This window comes from Sinohyriopsis cumingii, chromosome 14 (genome assembly GCF_028554795.1).
Source record: "Sinohyriopsis cumingii isolate HCF-2022 chromosome 14, ASM2855479v2, whole genome shotgun sequence".
Classification (NCBI taxonomy): domain Eukaryota; kingdom Metazoa; phylum Mollusca; class Bivalvia; order Unionida; family Unionidae; genus Sinohyriopsis; species Sinohyriopsis cumingii.
In genome coordinates, this window is record NC_142974.1 from 21786320 (window position 1) to 21797352 (window position 11033).

At 36.0% G+C, this 11033-nt stretch overlaps 1 long non-coding RNA gene across 1 annotated transcript; it reads right to left on the bottom strand.

The window, feature by feature from the left end:
• Window positions 1-6311: 6311 nt before the first annotated feature.
• LOC149783406 (uncharacterized) lies at window positions 6312-10819 on the bottom strand. Its single transcript, XR_016414015.1, has 3 exons — window positions 10738-10819; window positions 7811-7904; window positions 6312-6820 (listed from the first exon to the last, which is right to left on the bottom strand). It is a non-coding gene; the product is annotated as an uncharacterized LOC149783406 (long non-coding RNA).
• Window positions 10820-11033: the final 214 nt, after the last annotated feature.

Consider the following 11033-nt stretch of genomic DNA (forward strand, 5'->3'; position numbering starts at 1 on the left):
ATAAAGATAATAATTAATTTCCATTATGTTATAAATAATATTGCATGTGTGGTAGCATAAAGTAAAAAATAAACATTTTAGAAAGAAAAGAAAGAAAAAAAAACTTTTAAAAACAATAGTAATACCTTTATAATTGTTACATTTTGACAGTTATATCGGTATTATAAAGCATTTCTTCCAATACATTATGAATATACTGCTTTACATTTTCGTGCATCCAAAATATTTATCTGAGTTTATTTTTATTTAAAGAGCAGGGTTTCTTACTCTTTGTTCTATGGATATTTTATGAATTTTTCATTTACGAATGACATCATATTTAAATATATATCAGAGTGAAAACTTCGAGCGATTGAAAAATAAACATGAACTTTACAGTCTCTTCGGACATACATTGCTCCGTGGTTTAATACAATCGTGAGAGTTATATTTTAATTAGATGGTAAGAACTATTAAGCTTTTGTACATTTAGTCAACACATAATGATTACATAATTTATCGTCGTAACAGTCGTCATCGTCTCTCTTGAAGTTTTTCTCAGCATAGCAACCAACATCATTATTTAAATCATTATTACCCTCCTCCTCCTCAGCTGCAGCATCTCCATCACAAGTACCACAATAAAATCAACATGATGATAATCCTAAGTATAATAACCAAGACTATACCAACACCCAGCGATATACGAAGAAAAGCCGATAACTGTGTTATTATGTATGTTTGGACGTGAGTTACGTCTCACAATAACGGCTACACCGTTCGAGATATAAAAGCAAAACATGAAGATAAGATTATGGATGGTCATCAGAATGTTCAACGGCTTCTCTTACACGTTCAATAAAGAGGCCTAAAACCTTAAGGTAAAATTAAATTCCTTCACAGATGTGCCCAAGTTACCTAGAATTTTCACCCACGTTCAGGGTGGGTGCCTGCTTAGGTGTGTATGTGGGATGGAATAAAGCTCATGGGACCGAAGGCCGAAACTCTTGAGATCCCCTCTCTAGTATTGTCTGTAATCAATTGGTATGAAAAGAGGAATTGAAAAATACAACCGACTTGCCGTGACAGTTACCCGTGTACTCAAAAGAAACAAAAGCCGTTATACTTCTATAACTATTACATTCTGTTGAACTCCAATCTTTTTGCATAATATTACTTTTTCAAAATGATTCATAGTAAATTCAGTGTATGTCCATGTATGAATGGATGGATGGATGGATGGATGGATGGACGGACGGACGGACGGAGGCACGCACGCATGCATGTAATTATGTATGTATGCACTGTTATAAATATCTACTTTTTATAACTTCTGGCACATGCTTTTATCTAATTTTCGTAATTTGTATTCAGTCTTGTAAACTATATAGACTATATTTAGTTATAAATTAGAGTGCCTGTCATGGCTATGTTAGGGAAACAAATTACATAGGATCTATGAATAGATGAGTCTTATGTGTTGACATTTATTAATAATAAACTTAATAAAACAAATTTAAAGTGCGTAATTTATCAGTGACTGACGGGATATTGACGTTTTGACAATAATTATGTCATTTCATATTGGTTGCGCTAGGTCACGTGAGTAGCCCCAATTCGACGCTTATTATGTTCCTGTTGTAAGTCTGCAGATATATTTTATGTTGTACTTAGATATTATACGAGAGGGAAAACATTTGTTTTGACATTTCAATCGAAAAAAATTGCTTCTTATTTGGACTATTATATTATTTTCGAACTGTTATAAACCATTCGAAGTAATTCTGGACAATGCACTCGTGACAACGTTACGGTTATTTGAGGATCATTACATTTCCTGTATTTAAACTTATTGGAAATTTTCATTAACCTTAGGACTTTCATATACCCATTTAAGGAATAGTTTCGATTCACTTCATAATACTGTACGTTCCTCACATATTTCATTTGTAACCCCCATAATCAAATTCATTGTTAAGTTTTATAAAACTTATTGGTTTTCTTTTTTCTGTTACTGAATTTTGCGACAATAGACTCGTGACATGTTCTATGCATGTGTTTATGTGTGTATGTTTTTATGATTTGTCTGCAGCATTTGACACAATAGACCATGATATATTACTTCACCGTCTCCAGCATGTATTTGGCATTCATGATACAGCCTTACTGTGGTTCAAGTCTTACTTGGTCAACAGGAAACAAATTGCATCTGTAAATGGAATACACTCCAGCCCAGTTGATCTATGTTGTGGTGTTCCACAAGGGTCTGTTCTTAGACCTGTTCTCTTCATTCCATTCACTCAGTCGCTCTCAAGTGTCACAGATCACCATCCAGTGTCTGACCAGTTGTACGCTGATGACCACCCAAATATACAAATCTAGCCACCCAACTGAAGTTGACGCTACCATCCAAGGTGTAGAGAGCTTCATTTCGGATGTGTAATCATGGATGACATGTAACAAGCTGCAGACGAATGATGATAAAACTGAGGCCATTCTGATCGCAACACAAATACTTTCTCATTCACATCCTTTACCTCAAACAATAAATCAGGAACACCAAACATTAGACTCACACAATCAGTACGAAACCTAGGTGTTACTCTGGACAGTACTCTCACATTACACCAACATGTCATGAACATATGCAAGACTGCATATCTTGCGCTGAGACGCATCAGCTCAGTTCGCAAATATATTTCAGTTGATGCCACTAAAACACTTGTCTGTTCATTAGTACTTTCAAGACTGGATTATTGTAACTCAATTCTGTCTGGTTCATCTCAATATCTGATCCAGAAACTTAAAAAAGTTGAAAACACAACTGCTCGGATCATACTTAGAGTACCACGATCAGAGCACACCTCCCCGCTGCTCTGTACCAAACACAAAATTTGGTCTGTGTGCTAGTTTTCACTGTCGGACTCTAGTCCAACATACCTATCCGACCTCACTCATGAGTACACACGAGCAAGATACTTACGCTCCTCTTCTGACAATCGTATACTCATTATTCTTACTATGAAAACAAAGTCATATGGACAGCGTTCTTTTGCATACCAGGGCCCAGCAACGTGGAATGAATTGCCCACTGAACTTAGACACAAAGACACAGTGATCACGTTCAAGAGGGCTCTGAAAACTCACTTATTTCGACTGCAAGAACAAACTTAAAGACTGAATAATGTCTCCTACCTTAACTATTCTCAGCATGTTTTTTTTTTAATGGTTTCTAATTGCATGGTATTTGTTTTTGTAATCTTTGCATTATATGTTTCTTTATCTTATAGGTGTTGTCTACTGTCGTATAGTGCTTAGAGCTTCTAAACATTAGGCGCTATACAAAGTCCTCATTAGTATGTATGTATGTATGTATGTATGTATGTATGTATGTTTGTATGTATGTATGGGGTATAGGGGGCTCTAGATAGAGGTAGTACCTATGCTGTCTGGCAGCTATATTCTCTGAGTTAACGGACGTACTGGTTCTCATCTATCTCCCAAATCCCTCACATCTGCCTCCAAGAAGGAATTATTCCTGGCATATTTCGGTACACCGCTTCAGCTGGCTGGCCAAACAACGTTGAGGGGGTGATGTTAACACTGCATCACTAGGCGTATGAACTTATAAAAGGAAGTCACCGGCTAGGGCGGAAGGTCTCTACAGGCAACAGCCAGTTAATTGTTCGTGACCAGGGCGCACCATATGTATTAGTGGATTGCGGCTCTGGGAGAACAGCTATGGTTCGAAATAGCAGGGAAGGCAGATCTCTTCAGTCATGGTTGGCCATCTGCCTAGTTGAGGGAAACTCCAATATAAAACCTACGACCTGCGGACCTCGCTGTCACCGTCCTGGCTTGCTGAGCCATGGCAGAAGAACCCCATGTTTAAATGGTGGGGTCAGTTTGCACAGATTGTACTCCACCTAAAAGCTCCATTACACAAGCATGAAAGAACTGTCTACTGTTTACGTTCGACTCTATCAAGCCCTGCAGCAATGGGAAATGGGCGAAAACGGCAGGTGAAAGATGTCACTGGAAGCCGCAGTCCCAGTTCTGCATGCAGGCAACTCAGGCCTTTGACCGTCTGGTGTTGATACGGAGGCGACACCATCACCAGGGAGCAGCCTGAGTGACCAAGCTGCCTTTTCTAGGGACAGCACTTCTTGCTCCGCATGGAGACGGGCCTAGAAAAGGTGGCCTAACCAAAGCTCGTCTCCTTACCCCCCCCCCCCCGACAAGTTGGCATACCGCAGCCAAACGGCATCTTCCAAAGCGGTCGAAACTTAACAGAAAACAAGGCATGCCCCGTGTATGTATGTATGTATGTATGTATGTATGTATGTTATTATGTGTGTCCGGACGTATGCAAAGTTTCTCACCACCCAATTCCCACACTGTTCTACAACAACCCTTACGCCACTGGAAGCCGTGAAATATTGCAGGGGACTTTTTAGTAGATATGGTTCAAGAATGGTGATCCTTCCACTGCAGAGAGAACCTTTATGCTGGCTTGTGTACGGCATATTTTATAATTGTATCTGAAAAACTGTATCAATTACCGACATTTTATTTGCAATCCTACTATTTCTACAGCATTTATGATAGCTACTTCAAACATCAAGGTTGATCCAAAAATGATCTGCAGTTATGAAAGTGTTTTAGAATAATCACCCTAGCTCTCCTTCTCGAGGTTCGTCTGTTCGGGTTGGACACTGAATAATATGGGTCATTACTTAGCAAATATTGTGATCTCCAGTTAGTGCGTTTTCTTTCTGCTAATGAAACGTGCAACAGAGATATGCAATTAGCGATGGCTCCTGAATATATTCTTACCTTATGGAGCACAGAATGTTTAGGTAGGATATATCCGTAAGGTGCTAGAATATATTTTTTGTAAACTGACTTTAATTATAGTACAACCACTATTAATGCTGCTGTTGATGCTGTAATACTAATATTAATATTACTACTACTACTACTATTACTAAAATTAATACTAAGCATTATTATTATTATTATTATTATTAATATTATTTTTATTGTTGTTGTTGTTGCTTTCATATTCTACCTCAGATTTCGTACTCATTCCTATTTACTTACAGTCTGTGCTGTTGTAATGACGTATATTGTGATTATATATATGTATATACATATATATATATATATATATATATATATATATATATATATATATATATATATATATATATATATAGAGAGAGAGAGAGAGAGAGAGAGAGAGAGAGAGAGAGAGAATCACAATATACACCAGACAGAATGGAAAGAACTATCTCTGGATTCCTATAGAACAATTGTTTATAATAGTAGGCATAAATAATTGTTCAATACAGATAATATTATCATAAAGGTTAGATAATTGTTAATTCGTATTCTCCGGAGGTTCCCACCCAGAACAGCGGGTAAACAGCGCCGATCGCCTTGCCTGCACACACTAACCCAAATTCCCTCCTGAATAAGCACACGTCACCGATAAAAATGATGTTACTCAATCGGTTTTTTTTTGTAACAGACAGACCCGCATGACGACCTAGTAATTAATTTTCATTTATCTACACAGTCATTCCGGATTTCTTCGAAAGAAATCAAGGTAAATACAATTAATTATAGAGAATTATGAATACACACCAGAAAGAACGGAAAGTGCACAACTTACATCAATGTAAGTTAACTAGTTAGAAGGTAAGTATTCATTCCAAGAAGTAGTAGTACCAGTTCTGGGAGTAATATCAACTATCTTTAGATTCCCAGGAACGGGAGCTCAAATCCTAAGAAAGGATGGAACATATTGGGGGTTGAGGTTTAAATGTTCATGAAGTCTCATTCGCTATGATAAATGAATTTGACACTTAGATATATGTATCAGTTCACTTTATATTGAGAAATACAAGTGTGTGTGTGTGTGAGTACGTGAATTACGTAAAATGAAAAAGTAATTCAAAATGATATATATAGTGTACTAATTGAGCTTTTTCCATCTTTCGTTTCATTGAAAACATGCTTTTCTGAAACCTTACTTGTGTACAGGTACCTAAAAAGGTAAACATCTTGTTTTACACGACAAAAAAGAAATGCCTGGCTGGGAATTGTCTCATATGGTGTATTTATAATGAAATATAAACACAATTCGCAACAGAACACCATCGTATCAACAATTGTAATTGATTATCATTTGCAGTTTTAAGAACAAGATTAGTAATTCGTTTTTACTGTGTATTTTTAAATATGATAATCACATATGTCAATATTTTTCCCAAAAAGGAAATGTTTCAGCGTTAGTGGATCAATGGCGGAAATGTGTAAGTTGAGCATTTGTTTCAATACTGATTTTATTTCAACTGTTTTTGTCAGAGATAAATACATCAATCTTTTTATGAACCAATCTAAACTGGTCATATCCAAATTAATCAAATGGCTGTAATATAATACGGATTATGCAAATGAACGTCTTATGACAAATTAATATCAGAGAAGTGCACAACACGTTTGGATTTTAAGAAATGAGATCAGTCTGAATACTAACGATAGGTCAATGTATTATGAAAACCCTGCAGAAGTCATTTGCTATGTGTAATTCAATTGTCATCGTTGTTTCACATAAATGGTATCAACATATCACATAAACGTTCATACAATTATTTAGAAGGATGCATAGGTATATTTCAAGAAAACTTCATCGTGAGTACATTAAAGAAATAGGGTTGCTTTTACGTCGTGACTTGTTTATTTTTTTTCAGGTGCATTGAATTGAGGAAAAATACCAGTCCCTGGAGTCCACCACCATCTTTTTTTCATGTCTCCACTCTTCTCCTGGACCAGACTGCAGACGAGAGAAAAACAAAATAGTAATTGGTTGTTTCAGACAACAATGGCTTATTATTCTTCAATCGCTTACACTATGCATTCGAAACATTCCACTGAAATTTACAGATTTAAATATCATTGCGGATGTATAGAATAGCAGTTTGCGATAAAGTAAATACAAAGAAAATAGCAAAGAATATATATATATATATATATATATATATATATATATATATATATATATATATATATATATATATATATGCACGTGATTAAACTCAGACCATACCAACGAAAATAATAAATTTACATTGATATGCAGGATGTACATTGGTGGTACTAAAATTATTTGCGCAGTATTACTATGATCACATTTATGAGTGTTAGTGCTACCTCGCTTGGCGCTCAGCATCAAGAGGTTAGTGTTAGGACTGGTCGGCTTGATGTCAGGATAATGTGACTGGGTGGGACATCATGCTATATGTCTGCGGCATGATGCCCCAGTGCTCGACATCATTATAAACTGTCACACTGCAGACATCGTAGCGATATGACTGAAAATTGTTAAAGCTACGTTAAAAATCCAAATGACACACACACACACACACACAAACACACACACACACACACATTAGTGTTAGTGCATATTTTATTGTCAGACATTTTGTATGTTGAAAATTACTTTAATATTATTCCGATGCTCAAACTCTTCATGTGCATGATGTCATCTGTGTGTGTTTTTGGGGGATTGTTGGGGTTGGAAGAGTGTATCTTTAGCATCGTATAAAGTATCATCTGTTTTTATAATTTCACCTTCTACCTCAATAAAAGCCTGAGCGGGTAGAAAGTATATGTTTGTATCCTGAACTTGTAATTTATTTCTTCTAAGTTGCGCGACATTGAAAACAAACTTACCGTCTTCCATGGGTTTTAGAAAGAAGATGCGCGGAGAAAATGCCATATATATTTTATCAAGGCATATTGTTATTTTTATTGCTCTACGTACTTGTTGATATCTAGTTTCCCCTCTTCTACAGCTCTTACAAAAGCTTCCAAGAGAGCTCCTTCATCATCCGGGTCCGCGTACCTTTTGTGAATGTCTGAAAATAACCAAATATTTGGTTAAGAAATACGCCAATAAAAAAAATAAATGCAAAATCAAAAAATCTATCAAGTAACAATTCAAAATTAGAAAGCATAGCTATATTCGTGAAAATCATGATCAAATCATATATACCATTGATATGGGTATAATATTATCCTTACGCTGCTTGTATGTATATGTCTATAGCTAAATTAAATATTCAGTTCCTGACAGCAAACGCACCATTCGAACGCATTATTTACCGATTATATGTATATTTTGCACCGTCTGCATCAACATAAGTTTACCAGATATATCACCTGAAACTGAAACTGAGACTGGGCTAGAACCATTAAACGTTGATATTCGAACTCATTGATCAAAAGACCAAGATATAATAAAGCAAACATCTACATGTGTCTGATAATTATTATATATGGACAATTAACATTGGGATGGAAGTGAGAGTGAGTAAAGGTGCATTTCTTCATTGCAACATAATTCAAGAATACCTCGCCATTTAGGAGACTTTTCGGAAGCCGATGGTCTGTTATGCGAGTTGAATGCATGCCTATCGCAACAATAATTGCATCAGGATGGCGTGTAATTATTATGCAGGTCTACTTCTGTAAGGACCTCAGTATCCGGGATCCTGTCTTGCTGCTCGATGTTGAGGAGACGTCTGAGGCTAGTAGTGTAAAAGTGGTTCAATTGTTTTTCATGACGTTGATACACTCTCCAGGGATTCGCAGGTGTATGTTAGTGAAAGTAGTACTACCACTCTGAAGACCTCCATCTTATTCTGTTGACTATTGCCTATTCTGGCTTATACATTACCTCTGTATTGTTGTTTTCATCGTGAGGCTGAGTTGTTTGCAAGCATTTTGGAACTCGTCGATGCTGCCTTGCATGTCACCTTCAGATCCAGCGCTGAGTGCGCAGTAATCAGCAAATTGTCAGTCTCCGTCGAGGTCTGTGGCGACCATAGTTTTTTCTTTCTTGACGACTCTCGAGGTTTAACAGTTTACAACCAGCTCGGTATCTGATGCTGTTTCCTTCGTCACCGTCTCTGAAGGCATGAAATAGCAAGCCTGAGACCATGGAACTGAATCGCTGCACCATAGTATTAATTTCCCTGGACATGGATACTTGGATAATTGGATACTTGGATATGGTTTTCCGTAGGACCTCTCTACTAATTTGTGTCGAAGGTCTTGCTTAGGTTGAATTGTTGTGGAAAAACGGTTGTCATTTTGCTCCTGTCACTTCTCATGCAACTGCCTAGCAACGAGCACCATCTCGACGGAATACACTCGGATATTCTAGTAGGAGTCATTGGTCAATATGTGACGTGAGACGGTTGATGTTAATTTTGGCTCGTATCTATGGAGATTAAAGGATATCTCATTGGTTGTCATACTCTGATAATTCCCTTTGCCGCTCATACAGGAGTCTAATAGAAGCGTCCTTCAATTCAAGTGGGATAATTTAATAGGAAACATGTTATTATATTATGTATGCCACGAGCTGTTGATTGGGATTGGACTTTTGCATTCCTCAACGATGTTAACAAATTTCATAACAAATGATAATGAGTGCAAGATTATATGTACATCATCCTGTTGGAGATTACCTTGTGATGTATACATAAACTAACAAATGCATTTTATGATATGATCTATTGACCCTGGAAAAAATAGTAGTGATATTTTATATTGTTCAACACATCAACTCGAAACATTCCAATCAGTATTGCTACCATGTTGTCGCGTTTTATTTTCTAGAATCAATTGTTTTATGAGCATGAGTTTAAATTAATTTATGATAGAGACACGAAGACAATATATTTGCTCTAGGGTACAATTCTCGTTATGCTTGTATTTCTTGAAAGCATTGTGTTAATATTAAGTGGTATAAGCTTTATTATTCCGGCTGGATTAAGTCCACGGTAAAGATTAATAAGGCATTCAACGAAGATGCTAATTGACATCATTCAAAACTTGACACGTTCATTACTGTCATATGTACTATGGAAATTAATTAGTTGCTAGACTCTGAAAGTTGTCATAGGTGCAATAAAAATACTCAAACGTTATTTCCTATTTCACTGAGATACAGTGGAAATAAACCAAATACATATCCATGTATACTTCATTGGACTTAATATGACACGGACAAAAGTTTTAAATAATCCTCGTTGTTATTTGCCGTTGATGCATGTTAGCAGACAAGCGGCAGAGTAAGATTTCTATTATGTAATACAAAGTTTCATTGCGTTTGACACTAATTATCAACGATGTTTCCACCGTAAGCACTGTTATAACTGAGGAACATCTCTCTTTCTCTCTAACAAGACACTCGTTGTATTGCAAATTGTCTTCATGATCAAAATCGCAACATCTAATGTCAATAGACTTAATCATACAATAATAATAAGACTCATACATAAAACGAAATATTAGGTGCGTATTGACACAGGAAAGATGAAAACATACATGAAACAGTTAGTTGTAAAAAATGAGACACCGAGGTCTGAACAATTTTTTTTTAAAGACAATAGTTCAGCATTCAGTTTATATCTATGAAATTTGCAATTTACTGGTAAAACGATCGGCAAATTTAGTTTTAGCGAACGGTAATTCAGAAACTCAAAATTGCAACTTCTTGTTATTAACTGTAGAAAGTGCATCTGACCATATTCTCTTTAAGAATTATTTGACAATCTTTTTCTGATGTGAGCAGATTTGCAATATATATATATATATATATATATATATATATATATATTGAAAGAGTAAGCGTGCATATATAAGAGCAAATAAACAATTGAATTAGCTAAAAATAAATACCTCTAGACAACGTGACGGCAAACAAGGACATGCAGAACAAGAAAACAGCGAGATTCCACATCGTGATATGTGTGTCTTTATAGAAGCATATATGATCTGTTATATGTCAGCCACTACTTATAAAGCACTTCGTTTAATGCATGGATGACAGTGACCAATAGAACCAACTGGATATTTAAACTTATGAATTGAAGATGACCAATCAATAAAGTCTTCTGGGTAAACTATCGAATAGGAAAAGATATACAACTGTGATGATATCAGAAATGTTTATCCCTCGAGACAAGTTGAACAGA